The sequence below is a fragment of the Hypanus sabinus genome, chromosome 10 (assembly GCF_030144855.1).
Source record: "Hypanus sabinus isolate sHypSab1 chromosome 10, sHypSab1.hap1, whole genome shotgun sequence".
Lineage (NCBI taxonomy): Eukaryota > Metazoa > Chordata > Chondrichthyes > Myliobatiformes > Dasyatidae > Hypanus > Hypanus sabinus.
In genome coordinates, this window is record NC_082715.1 from 113,059,467 (window position 1) to 113,080,821 (window position 21,355).

The 21,355-nt window shown below is 41.2% G+C and overlaps 2 protein-coding genes across 11 annotated transcripts in view; one reads left to right on the top strand and one right to left on the bottom strand.

Moving 5' to 3' along the window:
• disp1 (dispatched homolog 1 (Drosophila)) overlaps positions 1-21,355 on the top strand; it is a 476,889-nt gene that overhangs the window by 190,809 nt on the left and 264,725 nt on the right. For 2 of the 10 annotated variants that reach the window (XM_059982662.1, XM_059982668.1), the window contains one exon: positions 5,809-5,973. The exons of the other annotated variants lie outside the window; for them this stretch is intronic. The gene's annotated coding sequence lies outside the window, so the exon portion shown is untranslated. The remainder of the gene's footprint in view (positions 1-5,808; positions 5,974-21,355) is intronic. 10 annotated transcript variants of the gene reach the window in all.
• LOC132400993 (putative uncharacterized protein MYH16) overlaps positions 1-21,355 on the bottom strand; it is a 149,093-nt gene that overhangs the window by 57,593 nt on the left and 70,145 nt on the right. The gene's annotated exons all lie outside the window — the stretch shown is intronic.

A 21,355-nucleotide genomic window follows, 5' to 3' on the forward strand; every position in this document is an offset into this window, starting at 1 on the left:
GTTAAAATCATGCACTGTCACAGCCTTACATTTGTTGCAACAGTGTGTGGTCTCTCTACAAATCTGCTTCTCTAAATCCCACAGACTGTTGGATGGTCTATAATCTCATCCCATTAAGACCATAAGTTACTGATGTAGAATTAGGCCATTTGGCCTATTGAGTCAGCTCTGCCATTTCATCATGGCTGATCCAGTATCCCTATCAATCCCAATCGCCTGCCTTCTCCCTGTATCCCTTCATGCTCTACCTAATCATGAATCTATCAACCTCTACCTCCAAGTATACTCAATGATTTGGCCTCCACAGCCATCTGTGGCAACCAATTCCACAGATTCACCATTCTCGGGCTAAGTAAATTCATCTTCATCTCCATTCTAAAAGGATGCCCCTCTATTTTGAGGCTATGTCCCTTCATCTTAGGCTCCCTCATCATAGGAACCATTGTCTCCATGTCCACTTTATCGAGGCTTTTCAACATTTGATAGGTTTTGTACAGTATACAGTATAATAAGGGACTACTTTGTTTTAGTAACACATCGTTGAATGCGCTATTAGGCACATATTGAGCATGCACTATTAGGCGCGTATTGATCTGTATGTGTGTGCTGAGTTCGGTTTCTGCCAGTAAAGAACCATGAACCTTAGCTCCCATCTCCAGTGTTTTATTAATAGCGTTGTTGTGTAATCAGGCCACATACACAACAGGTTTCAATGAGATCACCCCACATTCTTCTGAATTACATTGAGTACAGGCCCAGCGCCATCAAATGCTCTTTATATGATAAGCCTTTCAGCCCCAGAGATATTTTCGTGACTCTCCTTTGAACCATCTCCAATGTCAGCACATCCTTTCCCAGATAGGAGGCACAAAACTTCTCAAAAGACTGCAAGTGAGGCTTTACCCATGCTTTATAAAGCCCAATATTACATCCTTGCTTTTATATTCTAGTCCTCTTTAAATTAATGCTAACATCGCATTTACCTTCTTTATCACAGACTCAACCTGCAAATTAACCACATCCTACTTCTGCTCCTATTCCTATGTTCCTCCAATATAGAAAAGTGGAAGAATATGCAATTGGTAGGAATTTCAAAAAAACACATTAAGTGGAAAGAACAGACGAATATGGCTATCCTGTGCAGAAATTACAAAATTAGCATAGCAATATTACTTTTATTCCAAAGCTGATGATGCAGCATGTAAGAAAGGTTGAGGCACAAACTTGTTGAAAAGGAGAAAAGATTCAAGCCACAGAATATTACTCTTTCTGTGTGCTTATTTAGGAAAGAACCTCCCCGACTCATTATTCTTAACTGTGTCCTTGGATGAACTCTCTCTCTTTTCTTGCAAGGAAAGACTAACTGGTTGAAAGACTCAAAAATTCAAAAGTACTTTTATTTTCAAATTATGTATGCAGTATACAACCTGAGATTCTGCTTCCCACAGACTGCCACAAAATAAAGAAAACTATGGAACCTGTTCAAAGAAAAACATCAACCCCCCCCCCCCAAAAAAAAAACAAAGAACAAATGGTAAAAGAAAAAAAAAATCAAAAAGCATAGAATACAGAACACAAAACCAATCATTGAACCAGTCTAGGCATCTTCAGTTCAGATCAGTTCAGTTCAATCTAGCTCTGTGCTGTTCTTTAATTTCAGGCTGCAAAGCTATCTGCCCCAGTCAGAAATGCACAAAATAGCATCAAGAAAAGGAGCAACCAGATGCACATCATAACATGAACTACAGAGTCCAATCCACAAACCGATTTGATTAAACCTCGCCCAATACCCCGGGCTCTGGCAGCATCGAGTGACTGGGGGAGTCAGAGAGACATTCAAATGTGTTTGAACAAGTTGGGAAAGTTCTTTTGTATTTAAGCACATAAGTAGAAGAATCGGGTTGAGAGGGATAATAAATCAGCCATGATTGAATGATGGAACACACTTGATGGGTCAAATGACCTAATTCTGCTCCTGTGTTAATGGAAAATGGAGAAAAATGCCAATATATGGGCTCTGCCAGATGCAATCTTAGGATACTTTCACTATAACCACTAAGACTTAGGCTATAGTTACTGAATTTAAATTACATATAAAATCTCACATCAACATTGGTTATGACTAGATTGAACTTCTGCCTCAGCAAGGACCTGGACCCATTGCAATTTGCCTTTCATCACAATAGGTCAACGGCAGATGCAATCTCTTTTTTTCTTTCTTTCTCTTTAAATGTTTTATTGCAATATATATAAAGGTCTTGTAAACAGATCAGATGATGCCAATCTTATTAGCAACATCCAGTGCATCATAGTCTGGGCCCAGGCGTACATAGGCTTTCTTTTCACCATCAGGCCTGATAAGTGTGTTGACTTTGGCTACATCAATATCATACAGTTTCTTAACAGCCTGTTTGATTTGGTGCTTGTTGGCTTTTATATCACCAATGAAAACCAAGGTATTGTCCTCAATTTTCTTCATAGCAGACTCAGTGGTGAGAGGGAATTTAATAATAGCATAATGGTCCAACTTGTTCCTCCTGGGAGCACTCTTTCTGGGATACTTGGGCTGCCTTCTCAATCTGAGTGTCTTTGGTCTCCTGAAGGCAGACTCAATCTCAATGCTCTCCACATGGCTTTAGACCACCAGGACAACACAAACACCTCTGTCAGGATGTTGTTCATCGACTAGAGCTCAGCATTTAATACCAGCATTCCCACAATACTGATTGAGAAGTTGCAGAACCTGGGCCTCTGTACCTCCCTTTCCAATTGGATCCTCAACTTCCTAACTGGAAGACCACAATCTGTACGGATTGGTGATAACCATAGAACCATAGAGCACTGCAGCATAGTACAGGCCCTTCAGCCCTCCATGTTGTGCCGACCCATATAATCCTTAAAAAAAAAGTACTAAACCCACACTACCCAATAACCCTCCATTTTTCTTTGATCCATATGCCTGTCCAAGAGGCTCTTAAATACCCCTAGTGTTTTAGCATCTACCACCATCCCTGGAGCCTCCACAACCCTGGACGTAACATGTCCTCCTTGCTGACAGCTAGCAGTGACGCACCTCAGGGATGTGTGTTTAGCCCACTGCTCTACTCTCTATATACACATGACTGTGGCTAGGTATAGCTCAAATACCATCTATAAAGTTGCTGACGATACAACCATTGTTGGTAGAATCTCAGGTGGTGACGAGAGGGTGTACAGGAGTGAGATATGCCAACTCGTGGAATGGTGCTGCAGCAACAACCTGGCACTCAACTTCAGTAAGACGAAAGAGCTGATTGTGGACCAGGAAGGGTAAGATAAAGGAACTCATACCGATCCTCATAGAGGGATCGATCAGAAGTGGGGAGAGTGAGCAGCTTCAAGTTCCTGGGTGTCAAGATCTCTGAGGATCTTTATTAGGAGTTTGTAAAAATTTGGTATGTCAACAAATACACTCAAAAACTTCAATAGTTGTACCGTGGAGAGCATTCTGACAGGCTGCATCACTGTCTGGTATGGCAGGGCTACTGCACAGGACCAAAAGAAGCTGCAGAAGATTGTAAATCTGGTCAGCTCCATCTTGGGTACTAGCCTATAAAGTACCCAGGATGCCTTTAGTGAGCACTGTCTCAGAAAGGCAACGTACATTATTAAGGACCTCCAGCACCCAGGGCATGCCCTTTTCTCACTGATACCATCAGGTAGGAGGTACAAAAACATGAACACACACACTCAGCAATTCAGGAACAATTTCTTCTCCTCTGCCATCCAATTCCTAAATGGGCATTGAATCTTTGCACGTATTTTTAGATCTATTCAATATACGCAATCGATTGATTTATTTATTCATTTATCTATCTATCTATCTATTTATTTATTTATTTTCTTTTATATTTTGTATTGAACTGAACTGGTGCTGCTAAGTTAACAAATTTCACGTCATGTGCAGGTGATAATAAATCTGATTCTGATTAAACTTTTCTGCTGAGGTCAGTTATATTCTTGTAAAATTATTCTAATTTCATGGGAAACTAATTAATGGAGCACTATTTTCAATAATTTGAAGTTAATAAAAAATAGGTGTATAAAGGAACACCAGAGCAGTATTTCAGTGTTAATGTTGTGGTGTGTACACAGTAATTATAAATTTACTAATCGTTTTAGCGCACAGTTATATTAAAGTACTGTAAGTTTTAATGTTTAAAAATTTCCTGCGACTAAGGATACAGTGATTGAACGTGTCACATTGATGAGCTCTGTCCAAGTCTTTGTTAAATCCACAGGCCTTGGTGTAAGATAATATATGCTGTTGGGTGTCACCATATTTACTTCCTTCATCATCTTCAAGTAGCTTAGCTGTAGGGTCCCAGTTATTGAGTCATTTTTTCAAGATTTTATGTTTCAGCCAGAATAGTTTCCAGGGTGAATTCAGACTTTTCTTGTGAAGTACTCAATGCAGAAAATTTAGCTTTCTGTGCTGCAGAATTCCCTTTTGAAGTACTTTACTCCACTTTCTTAGCATTGTATGCATTTTTATACTTGGATTATTATGCTTTTTCACAACACTGAGCTGCCTTTTGGTTTTGTTATGTTTTTCTTTATTTAACTCTTCTATCTGCTTTTGAGAGTAAATGCAGACTTCAGATGTACTGTTTCTGCACGACTTTTTGTTTACCCAGCTGATTTTCAAAAATCCTTTCCCTTCTGAGTGCTACTGTATTGGGTTAAGAGACGTGTCGGTGGTCATACCTTTCCTGTTCCTCAGCTCTACCCATAAAACCTCATTAGTCGATCTCTCCAGACTGTCCTGTTGGTACACTGCTGTGACATTTACCCTGACTAGTAATGTCACCCCTCCCCCTTTAATCCCTCCTGCTCTGTCACATCTAAAACAACAGAAACCCAGATTATTAAACTGCCATTCCGGCTCCTCCTGCAATCAAGTCTCACTAATCGTTACAATGGTGGAATTCCACATGCTGATCCATGCTCTAAACTCCTCCGCCTTTCCTACAACACTCCTTGTATGTAGGCTTAAAAACTTCTTTCTCCACAGCCACTCCCCTATTTGTTTTTGTGTTCAGGTTTCCATTCCCACACAAGCCCCACCCCCACCTTGCTGTGCAGCACTAGTAAACCTCCTGCTCAGATATTAGTCCCTCTCTGGTTTAGGTGCAAACCATTCCTTCTGTACATGTCCCACCTTCTCTGGAAGAGAGCCCAATGATCCAACTCCTTAGCCACGTGTTAATCTGGCCTCATAAGCACATGGCTCAGGTAGCAATCCTGAGATCATAACCCTGGAGGTTCTGTCTAACAGCTAACTCCTTGAATTTACTTTGCTGGTGTTACGTACTCGTGACACATGACACTGGTGCCCTTGTCATGTGACTGGGGTTGAAGCTATACTGGACTTGAGGTGATGGTCTTGTGATGGTGGAATGATGTCATTTTCCCGCCAGTAGAGATCATGTTTTCAGGTTTTTTTTACAGGTTATAAAAGGTAGACCCCACCCTGTGAGGAGGGGCAGTTCGTGCCTGGATTTGCCAGGTTGACTTCATGCCACTGCGTGTTTTAAGTGATGACGCAGTTTAGTTGAAGGATGAAGTTTTTATTTAATGCCTAAAGTTTAAAAGGTCATTGCCAGCAGGTTCTTTATGATACTGCTAGTTCGAGACAGTGGAGAGTGAAGATTGGAAGTTTGGAAGTTAAAGATCGAGGAGAAACGCTTTCTACGGTGAAACGGGGGTGACCTTTGTTTGATCCTTATTTGGAAGGATTTCGTTGACTATCTTCGTGTTAATCCCTAGGTTTAACTAGAAAGGATTGAAGGTAGTGGAGAAGGAAAGGTCAGTGCCTTTAACCCGTTCTGTTTCGTGAATTCTTCGTGGGAAGTTTGACGTCGGGGATCGAAGCCAAGCGACGTGAAAGAGAATTTAAATCGTCCTATAAAGTCTCTCCTTTTAAAATGGACCGTGAGCATATCGAACTTTTGGCAATACCACTTTAAAGAACTGTTTTTGGCAATGCTACTTTTAAGAACTGTTTTTGCAATATCACTTTAAGAACTGTTTGGGCTGCCGCTCAGCAGCTGTTTCCGGTTATGGTAGTGTTTGTTTTCTGTGTTTAATAAACGTGTTGTTTGTTATAAGAAACCCTTGCCGAACTCATATATTTATTGTTGCCTGAATACGTAACACTGGACTTCATCACCCATCCTACCTGTATCATTAGTACTGATGTGATCGATCCATGACCTCTGGCTGCTCACCCTTCCACATAAGAATCTTGCGGACTCGATCTGAGATGTCCATGACCCTGGCACCTGGGAGGCAACAAACCATTTGTGAATCTTGCTCTCGTCCACAGAACCTCCTTTCTGATCCACTAACCAGCAAATCCCTGTACAGCTCACCTCTTCTTCCCTTTCCCTTCTGAGCTACAGAGCCAGACTCAGTGCCAGAGTCCTGACTGTTGTGGCTTTCCTCTGCTAGGTCATTCCTCCACCCCCAACGATATAACTTTAGTTGAGGGGAGCAGCTACAGAGGTACTCTGCACAGGGGGCTTATTCCCTTTCCCCACCCTGACAGTCGCCCAGTTACCTATGTCCTGTACCTTGGGTGTAACTACCTCCCTGTATCTCCTGTTTATCAACACCCCAGCCTCCTGTGTGATCCGGAGTTCATTCAATTCCAGCTCCAACTCCTTGGCTGTGTCTGTGAGAAGCTGCAACTAGATACACCTTGCAAGTGTAGTCGTCAGGGACACTCTAGGTCTCCCTGCCTTCCCACATCCCACAAGAGGAGCATTCCAGTATCCTTTCCGGCATCCCCACTACTCTAAATATGCAATAAGAAAGGAATAAAGAATAAATAATGGGGAAAAAAGATACTTATATTCTACGCCACTCCTGTCCTAAGTCTTGATAAACATAAGTCTCAGCTCCTCAATCAAACACCATGCTACTCACAGAATAGCCGCTCCACTTTAACCTAACTCCTTAAATATATTCGATGATTTGGCTTCCGCCCACTTATGTAGTAGAAGAAACTCCTTATTTTAGTCCTGAATGTTTTACCCTGTATCCCGAGATTGCCTCCATGTTTTAAACTCCCCATCCAGAGAAAACATCTTACCACGCCCAATCTGTGTAGACTTACTAAATTATGTGTGATTCAGTGAGGTACCTTTTTGTTCAAAATTTGATTTCAAATTTAATGAATATGGCTTAGACAACCCAGTCTCCCCTCATGTGACAATCTTGCCTTCCCAGCTATAGCTCTGGTAATCCTTACTACATTCCCTCATAGAAAAGAGTCCGAAGCTGTATACTGTACTCGAGGTGCAGTCTTACCAAGGCTTTGCTTGCAACAAATGATGTCTAAGAACGCCTACATGCCTCTTTAAATCAAATCTATTAATTTTTAAGTAAAACTATCTTTCTGTTTTTCCAGCAATGTGGATAAACTCACTTTATAAATTCTATACAGGCCATCTCCATGTTACTTTGCCAGACTCATGGATAACTGCACACATGAATACCTTCCGTAATATTATTAAATTCAGCAGTACAATGTGACTAGATCTATGCATTGCTATGAATGGAAGCACTGGTGAGTCTCGCCTCCCCCTCTGCTTATCCTCCCTCCATACCTGCTGAGTTCCTCCAGCATTTTGAGTGTGTTTGTTAATATTTGTAGAAATTTTTACTGGTTGTATGAGAACTCTGTCATAAATACTGGGTAAAAGAAAGCTCACTGTATTTTCTATAGCGGGAGCGTAACAAATGTTTCTCAGACTTATTCTGGGCATTGTGGGTACGCTCAGTGAGGGGAGGTTGGGTCAATGGATTTATACTGTATTTGCTAGATATTAGAAGAATGAGAAGAAATCTAGAATTGACAGTATTCTGATGGGGCAAGTTGGACTGGGTGTGAGGAGGATGTTCCTCTGACCAGAGTATCTAAACTGAGGGTCACAGTTTCAGGTTGCAAAAGAAGAGATTCAGAACTGAAATCGGGTTAATTCCAGAGAAATCTGTGCAGTTGGCTACCACAGAGGGCTGCAGAGGCCAGTTGGTGAAGGGATATGCAGTAAAGACAACAGAAGGGTTTTGGGACAGAACAGGATATGAAATTAAGATAAACACATTTTACTGTATGTTTCATTGTACATGTGATAAATAACTGAATCTGAATAAGAGTAATATTACAGTTAGCTCTGGAGGGTGTTCATGTCCCCTTTCCTACCCGTGAGTGATCCTTTATAAGTTCCTGAGCTCCTTGTCAGTAAACCTGGCAGCATTTCCCCTAACCCTTGGAAATCAGTCATGCAGCAGTAGTGAATGAAATGGCAGCCTTCAGTAACTGGGAGGTACCCGGCGGTGTGGTATATTGTGTGCTTCTGAATGCGGGCTGGTAAGGTCCCATCAGTATAGTTAAGTGCCAGTATCTGTGAGAAAATCAACTCCCTTACAGTAAGAAGCGGTGTGATGTACTCGAGTGCTGAGCAGCTGCGATGCCCGGATGGTGGGGGAGATGCGTTATCTAGGTGCCAGAGCCAGAGGTAATACCTAACTGCAACTTGGAACTGACTCAAATCTACAGACTCACTTTCAATGACTCCGCAGCTCAAACTTCAAAGTACATTTATTATCAAGCTTGAGATTCATTACCTTACAGGTAGCCACAATGCTAAGAAACCTAACAAGATCCCATTTTTTTCAAAAGGCAGTCAAATGGTCAATGCACAGAGAGAGGGAAAAGCAAATTGTACAAACGATAAAAGTAAGCAAGTTGCTTCAGAATTGAAGTTTTACAAAATACATAAAGCTAGGCATCACTGCAGCCCGAGCAGACCACAGTCTCAGTTCAGTTGAGTAAACGTTGTGAACCAGCACTCACATCGCCTCTGGTCCTGACACGTTGATGTTTTCAATCCGGCCCGGCACTTAGATCATCCAAACATCAGGCCGTTCCACTCTGGGGCCTGAACCTCGCCAATTTGGCCTATACCTGACCTTTCCGGTTCAGCCCAGTGCTTAAGTTGATCAGAAATTGGGTCTTTCCTCACTCTGAGGGACACCATGATTCTGCCTTGACTCCACTTTGACCTTGCCTCCGCCTTCGCTTGCCTCAACCATGCCTTCCTAGTGCTGCCTCCTCTGCCACCACCCACCTCCGCTTTCTTTAACCATTTCTCGCCTGCGCCTGCACCACTGCGCACTTCCGTTATTAATGTTGATCCTGTTAATAAAGTAGTAGTTTGTTTTGTGTAGTGTGCTTATTTTGTCGTATTTTGCATATTGGCTGCTTGTTGGCCTTTGTATAGTTCTTCATAAATTCTGTAGTATTTCTTTAATTTCTTGTAAATATCTGCAGGAAGATGATTCTCAAGGTAGCAAATGGTAACACATGCAACTTTGATAATACTTTTACTTTAACTTGACAGGGTGGCGGGGTGGGGGTGGGAGATACAACTCATTAAAATAGCGGATGTACAATAGGGAAGGGACCATGGAAAGTAGGGCTTCTTTGCTTCTCCCTGACTGTGAAGAATTGCTCTTTGGAATGTAGAGGCCTCTATGTGCTAAAGGCACTAACATAATGGTTTCTGTCTGTGCTGTATTGATTCTCTCAAACTGCCTCCTTAACAGGTGATACCTGATGTTCTAAGTGCTAAGATTTATTTCGTGACTAACCATTGAGAATTTCAAACTTCTCCCCTTTATCCAAATAAAGCAGGAACATACAATTTAGCGTAGACTTCAATAACTCTGTTTCACTTAAATTACAGGATGAGCCTGCAGTCACTGTAAAAACAATAAAGGCAAAATATGGTATCAATTTGGGTTATAGAGTGAGAGGGAAATGAGCCTCCTTACAAGGCATATTGTAGTTTAAACAGTTCCAGTGGGTTTGATAAAAGCGCTGTGACATGAATGATATATTAATTCCAGATGCAGGATGGGGATTGTCACAAGAGTGAACTTATGGGGTGTGAGTGCTCTTTCATTTTCTCCTCCTCCATTCAGTTCCCAGTCTTAAACTAAATTCTGCAGATGGTTCATTGACCTAAAACTTGATTCTGCTCCTCTCGCTGCAGATGCTGCATGACTTGTTAAGAATTTCAGCATTTTCCATTGCATCTCATTTTCTAGTCTGATCTGGGGTTAGGTGCCTGGATTGGCAGACCAACACTCCCCCAGTGGAGCTGGAGTACAGACTGGGTGATTTTCAGTTATACTCTTGTTGGCTTGGGAGCAATATCATTGCTAACTTTGGAATGTTTCAAGGCACTTTTCATTTGATACCAAAGTCAAAGTTGAGTTTATTGCCATATACACAGGTACAATGAAAAGCTTACGTTCAGCAGCACCATGGACACTGTAGGTATAATAATTAGTAGGCAGCCGTCAATCCCAGGGGATCTTAGGTTTCCACCTCTGGTGGACTGTGTCCTCTCCAGGGCACAAGCTTGGGCGACAAGATTTGAAGAACCGGCTGTTGCCCATACAGCAGGTTCCCCCTCTCCACGTCACTGATGTAGTCCAAGGGAAGGGCAAGTGCTGATACAGCTTGGCACTAGTGTTGTTGCAGAGGTTTCCAGGGTGAAGTTGTAAACAACATCAAACTGCCTTAGGGACCCAGGGTCCAGATTTCTTCCTCAGGGTTTAATTCTGAAGCTTTTCCCATGGATGGTCTAGGCAGCAGAGGTTTAAAATCAGAATTTTTCTTCTCCAGGTACAACATATTGTAGGAAACCTAGACAAGCCTCTACAGACAGTGATGTGGCAGTGACCAGTTGGCCTGTTACAGTAATATGGTTGAAGGATTAAACCTGGCAAGGACCTCAGGGAATAGCCTGTGAAAGTGCTGCCACTGAACTGTAGCTGTAGTTAATAGTAATAGAATGATACAGAGAGATCTGGCAAATGGAAGCAGAAAATGTAGCACCAAGAAGGACAGAAAATCTGTATTTTCCAACTCTTTGAAGTCAGTGATGGAAGAGTCCAATTCAACTGGTTGAAATCCCAAATTTGGAAGTGCTGGAGAGTGCACTTTGGAATTCAGACTGAGGGGTGAAACAATCTATACCTGTTTGGCCTACTTTTGTTCTGTTAACTATTTAAAAACATGAATGTGCACATTGTAAGTTTTGCCGTGCTTTTCCAATTGGTGCTTTGGGTCTTTCTTCGAGTCACTTGAGTGAACAGTTTATCAGAAAGATTACATCTGTGTTGAAGGTCCTGCAACAAAAGCATCAATTAGATTTTATACATGATTACTGTGAATGGATTTGAATTTCTAATCTTCTAGCTGTATTCATGGGTATTCATGCATGGTTGAATGATAATTAAACCTGAACTTATTGGAACATACCTGTCCTGTACTCCATGCAGTTGGTCTTCAAACATCCTCCACCCTATTCAAACTTGCCTAAATACAGCTGTTGCCAATTAACTCTCTTTCTGGTACCTGTTTCATGCAATTGTAATTTGCACTACTCAGTTTAATATCTACCGCAACATCCATACCTATACTTGTCCTTAAAACTTAAGGAGTTGTGATCATTGTTTTCCATCTGTTCTCTCATTAATGAAACTGGACAGTCACCTGACCAGGCTCAATACCCAACACCATTTCCAGAATGACCCCTTCTCTTGTTATACTATTTACATATTAATTTAGGAGACCCTCCTGGATGCACCCAATGAACTCTATCCCAGCTATACCTCTTGGACTAATGAGGTTTCAGTCAATATTAAGAAAGTTAAAATTACCCACTGCAACAACAATGTTGTTTCCTCTCCTTTCCTTCATCTGCCTGCCTATCTGTCCCTTCAGTGGCTATTATGGGAGGAGTGGGTGGTTGGTTGGTCTGTAGTATAATCCCTCTCTCAACTAAATCTCAATTATGTCCACAACATTGTAGTTACAGGTATGTCTCCATACTCTAAACTTGATCACCCTTGCCATAACGCTCCAACACACACGTTTCAACAATACATACAAAGTGCTGCTGCAACTTGGCAGGTCATGCAGCATCTGTGGAGGGGAATAAACTGTTGACATTTGGGCCAAGGCCCTTCATCAGGACTGGAAAGGCTGGGGGGTGGGGTGGAAGAAACCAAAGTAGGAAGATGGGGGAGAGGAAGGAGTACACGTTGGCAGATGATAATGAAACAGGTGAGGGAGAAGGAAGTAAGAAACTGGCAGGTGATAGGTGAAAGAGGTAAAAGGCTAAAGGAGGAATCTGATGGGAGAGGACGGTAGGCCATGGAAGAAAAGGAAGGGGGGCACCAGAGGGAGGTGTTGACAGGTAAGGAGATGAGAAGGCTTGAATGGGGAACCAGCATGGGGAATGGAAAGAGTGTGAAGTGGGAGGGGGAAGAAGTTACAGGAAGTTAGAGAAGTGGATGTTCATCACAGCAGGTTGTAGGCTACTTGGGCGGAATGTGAGGTGCTGTTGCTCCAACTTGAGAGTGGCCACATTGTGGCGGTAGAGGAGACCATGGACCAGCGTGCTGGAATAGGAATGGGAAGTTGGATTGAAATGAGTGGCTTTTTGTAGTTGTGAGAGTAAGTAAGTTTTTAAAAGATATTAATAGATAATAAACCCTCCCGAGAAACACTAGCAAACCATCCTGCCAGGATGTTGAATTCAGTGTATGTCTAGGTTACCAGTGATCCAAGTATCTGGAAAACTGTCTCCTGCATGTTCCTCAGCCTTTCATCTGTTTGTGTTCTTGTCCTGACTAGCATAATGCACCAAGTGTAATTTAAGGTCCTGCTTTTCAACCTATTTCCTAACTCCCTCTGCCCAGGACCTCTTCAGTCTTTATAGCTGCAACATTGCATTTTGTCTGGCAAATTCCTTTCTGAAGGGAGCTAATCTACAGAATCTCTGGGGAACAACACAGAAACAGGCTAGAAAAGGGGGTGGGAGGGGAAGGGGTACAAACTTCAGACATAGCTTCTGTACCTCTGCTGTATGTCACCGTTCCCTTGTATTTAAGATTTCCCCCATTTCTTTTGCCTCCATGTACTCCCTCATCTTAAAGAGTTTGTGCAAAGGTTTGAAAATTTCACAAACACTATGGCAGAGTAAACACCAAATGTGTGCCAGGCATTTGGTTAGTTGCAGTTTGTCCTGACACTTTCAATCCATATTTTGGTCTTGCCTATCCACTGTAAGACTTGAGAAACTTGGCCACTTGCCATGTCTCAGGAGCCAGTGAAGACAAATGTTGAAACTCGCTAGTGGAAGGTAAAGGCATGCAAAAGACACAACTAGGTCTAGCTGAAAAAGCTAGAGAAACACATTTCATCAAAGTGGCCAGTTGCAAAAGGCCAGCAACAGCTGTTATTTTAACCAAACCAAGGCTAATCTGACCAGAAATTACTTTTCACCAAAACATGAATTAAAAGTGTCAGCACAAACTGCAATTAACCACACATGTCTGGCACGCACTACATGGTTACTCTGTGTACTGTTCGTGAAATCTTCTAACCCTTGTAAAAAGAATCAGATGGACTAACTGAGCGGATAATGATGATGTCAAAGTCACATTAATTGTCACTTGCACAAGTACCTAGTCTTACTTGCTGCAACAGCACAGGCACACAGCATCATATTAGCATCCGCAAAAAAAATTAAATGTAATTTATGCACAAATTTTACATGAAAGAACACAATTCAAACAAAAAATTTGCTGTCAATTTTAATGCCATGTGATCGAATTGGTCATAGCGTTGTCATTTAGGGTTTTTACTGTTTAATTCAAGAACCGAACAGTTGAAAGGAAGTAACTATTCTTGAACCTGTTGTGTAGGTCTTCAAGCATCTGTAACTCCTGCCTGATGATAGCTGCGAAAAGATGGCATGGCCCAGATTGTTCCTATGTTACCAATGGGGAAATTTCAATCAATTCAAACCACAAAACAAGGGATTTGAACTTCGCAACAAATGATGATCTGAAATAAAATCTACGTGTTAATTGAAAGCCTGGAATGATTTCCCAAGCAGAGAGATGGCAGTGATCGCCTGTAAGAAGGAGGGAGATGCATGGAGCCAAAAGAGGTGGGGGAGACCTTAAACAGATTTTTTGCATCTGTATTTACTCAGGAGATGATCGCAGACTCTGGAACTGAGGCAGTATACAGGTCGTGGGGCTGTATACAGATTACAGAGGAGGAGGTACTTGTTGTCTGGAGACAATTTAGGATGGATAAATCCCCAGGGCCTGACAAGGTGTTACCACGGATTTTGTAGGAAGCTAGTGCAGAAACTGTGGGAGCCCTAGCAGAGGTGTTTAAAACATCCTATGCCATGGGTGTAGTGTTGGTTGAATGGAGGATAACTAGTTCATTGTTCAAGAAAATCTCTTAAGAATAAGCTGGGAATTTATAGTCTAGTGAACCTGGCATCAGTAGTGGGTAAGTTATAAAGGGACCAGATATTTAAGTACAATGGATTCTGGCTAATCAGGACACATTGAGACTAGTACATTTTGGCCCAATTAAATGGTTGCCCAATTAGCTGAGGTTTCAAGGAAGTAGTTAAAAAGGTATAAAAAAGAACAAAATCAGAGTGGACCCCAAATGCAGATAGTGGACTATCTTTAAACAGTGCTTTCGACAATTATATCTTCCAAGTCTTCATTTAAATTGTAACATTCATGATAATTGTTGATACTTCAGAATTCTTCATAATTCCTAGCCATTTCTGGCCTTTCCAAGCCTGAATATTTGAACCTGCAGTGAGCAAAATAGTTCTGAATTGTCTTGTTTATTTCTCGCCTACTGTCAGTGAGAAAAATCACTGCTTTTTGAACACAAAAGCGCAGAACTGACATTATGTAAAAACTGGTTGCTCTAAGCACAATGTAGTGCCTAATGGCGGTAGGTATTTTCTACATGGCCTTTACTTTAGCAAGGCCTTTGACAAGGTTCTGCGTGGGAGGTTGGTCAAGAAGGTTCTGTTGCTTGCCATTTAGAGTGAGGTAGTAAATTGGATGTGACATTGGAAAAGCCAGGGAATGGTAGTAGATCGTTGCTTCTCTGATTGGAGGCCCTGACTACCGGTGTGCCTCATAGATCAGGGCTGGATCTGAGATTTTTGTCTTCTATGTCAACTATCTGGATATACTGGATCAGCAAATTTGCAAATGACACCAAGATTGGGGGCACAAGGGACAGCAAGGAAAGCTATTAAAACTTGCAGCGGGATCTGAACCAGCTGGGAAAATGGGATGAAAATGGCAGATGGAATTTAATGCAGACAAGTTTGAGCTACTGCACTTTGGGAGGAAAACAGGGTAGTTCTTACACAGTGAGCAATGGGGCACTACGGAGAATGGTGGAACAGAGGGATCATGGAATACATATTCATAATTCCTTAAAAGTGGTGTCACAGGTAGATAGGGTCGTCAAAAGAGCGTTTGGCACATTAGTCTTCATAAATCAAAGTATTGAGTACAGGAGATGGGACGATATGTTGAAATTGTACAAGACATTAGTGAGGCCTAATTTGAAGTATTGTGTGCAGTTCTTGTCACCTGCCTGCAGGAATGATATCAATAAGATTTGAAGAGTTCAGAGAAAAATTACAAGGATGTTGCTAGGTCTGGAGAACCCGAGTTAAAAGGAAAGATTGAATAAGTTAGGTCTTTATTCCTTGGAACATAGAAGAATGAAGGGAGATTTGATAGAGGTATGCAAAATTCTGAGGGGTATAGATAAGGGTAAATGCAGCAGCTGTTTTCCAGTGAGATTGCGTGAAATTAGAACTAAAGGTCATAGGCTAAGGGTAAAAGATGTAATGCTTAAAGGGAACATGATGGGAACTTCACTCAGAGGGTAGTGAGAGTGTGGAACAAAATACCAGAAGAAGTGGTGGATGGAGATGTGAGTTCAACATTTAAGAGAAGTTTGGATAAATACATGGAAAGGGGTGGGGAGCATGGAGGGCTGTGGTCCAGGTGCAGCTCGATGGGATTAGGCAGAGTAATAGTTCGGCATGGACTAGATGGGCCAAAGACCATTTTCTGTGCTTTGGTGTTCTATGACTCTGACTCGAAGTATGATAGATCAGAAGAAGCTATTTTCCCAGCTGCTGTGCTGATGTTTGTGTTCGGCATAAACCTCTTCCCAATTATCTTTTTGAACTCTATTGTCATAATCATTGATGCTACAAGGAAGTGGCTATAGACACGAGAGACTGAAGTTGCTGGAAACTTGGAGCAACAAATTAACTGGTGAAGGAACTCTGCATTGATAGGCATTTACTCAACGCACTGTTGCGTTATTACCCCTCAACCATCAGGTTCTTGAACCAGAATGTATAACTTCACTTGCCCCATCATGAACTGCTCCAACAGCCTATGCACCCACTTTTCAAGAACTCTTCATCTTATGTTCTTGATATTTATTGCATACTTATCAATATATTGTCATTTCTATTTTATATTCACACACTTTGTTCCTTACAGTATTGATTGCTAGCCTGTCCAGATGGGGCAGTTTTTCATTGGTTCTGTTGCGTTTCTTGAACTTACTGTGAATGCCCACAAGGAAATGAATCCTGGGGTTGTAGTTGGTGGCAAATATGTACTTTTTAATTTGAACTTTGAATCTGAACTTTGATTTGTGAGGTGATAACGAACTCTCGACATTTCATGATGAGATCCTAAATTCGGACAGTGTGGGAAAGGGTGATATCTGGAGTAAAGAACGTTATACACTGTATGTACACTCAGTGGCCACCTTATTAGATGGAGGAATGGATCCCAGTATGGTATTATTTTAGCCTATCCTCTTCAAGGTTTAATGTGTTGTGCATTCAGAGATGCTCTTCTGCACATCACTACTGTGACACCTGGTTATCTGAGTTGCTGTCTCCTTCCTTTCAGCTTGAACCGGTCTGGCCATTCTCCTCTGACCTCTCTCATTATTAGGGCATTGTCTTCCACATAAACAGTCACTCCCTAGATGTTTTTACACCAATTCTTTATAAACTCTGGAGGCTGTTGTTTATGAAAATCCCAGTTCAGCAGTTTGTGAGATACTCAAACCTTTCTGTTTGGCACCAACAATCATTCAAAGTTGCTTAGTTCACATTTCTTCTCCATTCTCATGTTCGGTCTGACTGACAACTGACTCTCTTGACCATGTGAGTGTGCTGTTATGCATTGAATTACTGACATGGTTGTCTGATTAGGTATTTGTGTTAACGTACAGGTGGACCGAATCAAGTGGCTGCTGAGTATATGTCACCATACTCTCAGTAGGATCTCAGCCCTGACATTAATTTTCTTGTCAGGCTGTAGACATTCAGAGTAGGGCAAAGAAATCCAATAGAATCCATGGATAACTACACACAAGCAAAGACTGACAACTGGTCAGTACACCTAATAAAATGGCCTCTGAGTATGTACTGTACATGTGCAATATTTAGTAAGTATTCAATGTTATACTATGAAGCATAGGTACACAGTACTTACACAGGAAGTTCTAGCAACATATAGATCCTGATTTCTCAGGAATAGCAAGTTAAACTTTCAGTGGTGTTTCTTTGTGCTTAAGACTCAGGAAGGCATAATTAGTTTTCGCTTAACAAGGTTATTTAACATGAACTTTGTCTTTGGGAGGTGAGACCTTGTCTGCAAAATTAGCAAATCTCCGGCAAAATTGATCTTGCATAACTATGACCTCCACCACCATCACCTCTCACATTAATAACCCAACTATATGGCTGCATGAGCGGCATGAACTGATCACTTTGTGACTAATACTGCATGTTATATTCGTCCTGTTCCTATCAAGGTGGATCTGTGCAAAATACAGGTGGTCATTGTTTGAACATCTATCTGACTAATATCCCAAATGACTTAGGTTAATTTCAAGGAGCAGGATATTTAATCTGTAACTGTTTATCTTTGCCAGAAGATTAAAAAAGCTGAATAGTACCAACATTTGTAAAAAGTCCTTCTATTGGACAATAATGTTATTGAACCATACTAGCAAGATAGTCCGTTACAATCACAACTCTTGAGTTAGTTTAACTGATCTCAGCTATATTGACAGTAAGTAAACATAATGAGCCTTAAGTTAACTGTCTTTCTCCCCCAGCCAATGTTGCCTGACCTGCTGGATGTTCCTGCTGTGTTCTCTGCAGTCAGAGCTGTGGAGGCTCCTGTCAGTACTATGCTGCAGATGTTCCACGACTCAGTGGTGGCCAACATTCTATTCTGCTGAGGCAGCTGACGCCAAAAAGATAGATAAGCTTGTCAGGAAGGCTGGTTCTATTTTAGGGGTGGAGCCAGATTCCCTGATGGTTGTACTGAGAGGAGGATGATGCAGAAGCTACAGAGCATTATGGACGTTCATAACATACTGGACAGAATAGCACTTTCAGTAACGGACTGATTCCACTGAAGTGCACCACTGAACGCCACAGGGGATCCTTTCTCCCTGTGGCTACGAAACTCTACAACTCCTCCTCCTTAACTGTATGGTTTCATTACACATCTGTACTTTGCACTATTACTTTTTAATGCCCAATTTGTGTTTTTGTGTACTTCAATACTTACATTTTGTACTTTAACGTATATATTTCTGACTGAACAACGTTGTAACAATAACTTACTTAGGGATAAATAAAGTTTTGCTTTATTTTATCTTATCTTCCTTGGTTCTCTCTGAGCCAAGGAAGGAAAGCTCAGTCCATTGCGACCTATTAATTGGTAACTGGTTTATTGGTGTCACATGTACCGATATGGAGTGGTAAAACTTTCCCATCCATATAGATCGTTCCATACATTGAGGCAATATAGAAAGGAAAATAAACGTGGAATGCAGACTATTGTGTTATAGTTACAGAGAAAGTACATTGCAGGTAGACAAAATGCAAGCACCTGGATCCTCTCCTCTGTGGATATTCAGTGATGTTTTGAGCAACTATTAGTTGTATAAAGCACACAAAATGCTAAGGACACAGCAGGAGAGGCAACCCCTTTGGAGGGAAGTGTAGAATCGACATCTTGGTTGTTACCCTTTATTAGGACCACGATGAAGGGTTTGGACCTGAAAGGTCAACTGAGTTTCTCCAGCACTTTTGTGTGTTGCTTCAGATTTCCAGCATCTGCTGTTTCTCTTGTGGCTCTGTTAGTTGAACAGTTCATTGAGGTTCTTGCACAGATGATGACTGCTTGGACAAGAATTGGTGGAAGACTGGTAACAGAGATGAGTCAGTATATTTCAGAAATGATGATGACATTTGTAACAGACAAATTGTATAGAATTTGGAACTATGGCAGAAGTAATTATTAGTGGAGTGATGTTAATAGCAATGTCGGGGCATTGAAATGTATTCTGCTTCAGATTCCTGCTGTGGCAAGTGAATATGATATGTATGTTTATTGCTGCCTAATAAAACATCTGCTTTTGCCTTGGGCACCTGGCTGAAGATTTCCGCTTCAGTTCTGGAACTCATTTAGCAGTTGGTTGCTGAAAGGCTGAATGAGTACCTTGCATTTGTAAAGGTGGAAATATTTTCAGTTAATCAATACACCTCATTAACAGTGTTATGTAAAAGTTTGGAGAGGGAGTGGTGATGTCTACTTTTGGAAGTTTGTGTTTCAGAAGCTGAGTTACCATTGCTGAGACACTGTATCTTTTTCTCCATTGTAATGCTAAATAAAGGAATTGTTCCTGCATCATTATGGTGATCTGCAGTACAGAAGATAGAATATTGAAAACTCTAGAGGAACATAGATTGATCTAATTTTAGAAGTGGTGTTTGATTTACTGTAACCAGTGATCAGTGGTTTAGTCCAAAAATGGATTTCCAGACTATGTGCATTGATTCTAACTTGTGGTCTGTAGTTTTTCAACTGGGGAGTTTAAATGTTTAGTTATATTTTCTCTGTTGCGCAAGAAAAAAATTTCTGTAGAAGTCTGATAATGAATCCTGCAGAATTTTGTATTTGTTACTTGTGACAGTGTGCAGGTCCAATTCCAGATGTCACATAATTTATCTCCCCTTTCCCAGTCTATAAAACATATCCGTTAATATAACCAGCAAATGAAAAATGTTCCAGTTTTCTTTAGTACTCAAAAATTGCCTTTACAGAGTAGAGAGAAAATTCTGAAGTGAGTTATGGGAGAAAGCAGATGAAACCTGAAAATGCAAAGAGTTTTTTCAAAAGTCTTTGAACTGAGGGAAGAAATATTGAAAAACAAGCATTTTGTCCTTCAGCTTGCTATACCATTCAGGTCATTCATGACTGATTCTCTATTTCAGTACCATAGTCCTTCTCTCTTTCCATTAAGTACTCTTTTGAAGTAGTTAATTTCTTAATGTCTAAGAAGTTAATTAACTATATCCAGTGACCTGCCTACGAATGCCTTCTATTGTCATAAATTTCACGGATTTGTTACCCTCTAGTGATGCCATTTCTCCTGGTTTTAAGGTTAACTCTCTTGCCCTATACTATAAGATTTTGACCCCTCATTCTAAAACCCTCCTGGCCAAGAGAGACTTCTTTCCCACACACATTTTGTCTAGCCCTATGAGAAATACATAGGTTTCAGTTAGGTCCCTTCTTTTCCCTCTTAACTCTAGTGAATGCAGGACTAGCCAACCAGTTTTCTCTTGTATGTTAGAACTGCCATCCAGGAATGAGTCAGAGTCGTAGAGCCCAACTTGTTCATGCCAGTTGTGATGCCCAGTAAACCAGTCCTAACTGCCTGTGTTTGGCATAAACCCCTTCATCTATTTATCTAGATGGCATTTAAGTGTTGCTAATGCATCCGCCTCAACAATTATTTATGGCAGTTCACTCCAAAACCACGGCACCCTTGACAAAATGAAGCTGCTCCTCATATCCCTTTTAAATCTCTCGCCTCTGATCTTAGTAAGCCTATGCCGTCTTGTTTTTAGCATTCCCTTCCTGGGAAAAGACTATGTGCACTCACTTTGTCTATGCCTCTCATGATCTTATTTACCTCTATCAGTTGGCCCAACATCCTCCTTGCTAGTTGGTCCTAGTTTCTTGCATTTGACCCATAACCCTCTAAACTCCTCTGCTTCATCTACCTATCCAAATGCCTCTTAAAGTAGTGTAAATGTACTTGCTTCACCTAATTTGGCAGTTCATTCCAGGTAGTCATTATCCTTTGTGTAAAGAAATGATCTCTCAGGGCTTTTTGAGGGGTCTCCAACAAAGTATCTTCAACCTGAAGCATTTCCACCTGCCTGTGTAGTCTACAACCCAGTGGCAAGAACACAAGTTTTCCATTTATAGATAATAATAGGTTGTTTTCTCCCTTCACCTCCCCTTCTTTCCTTTCTCT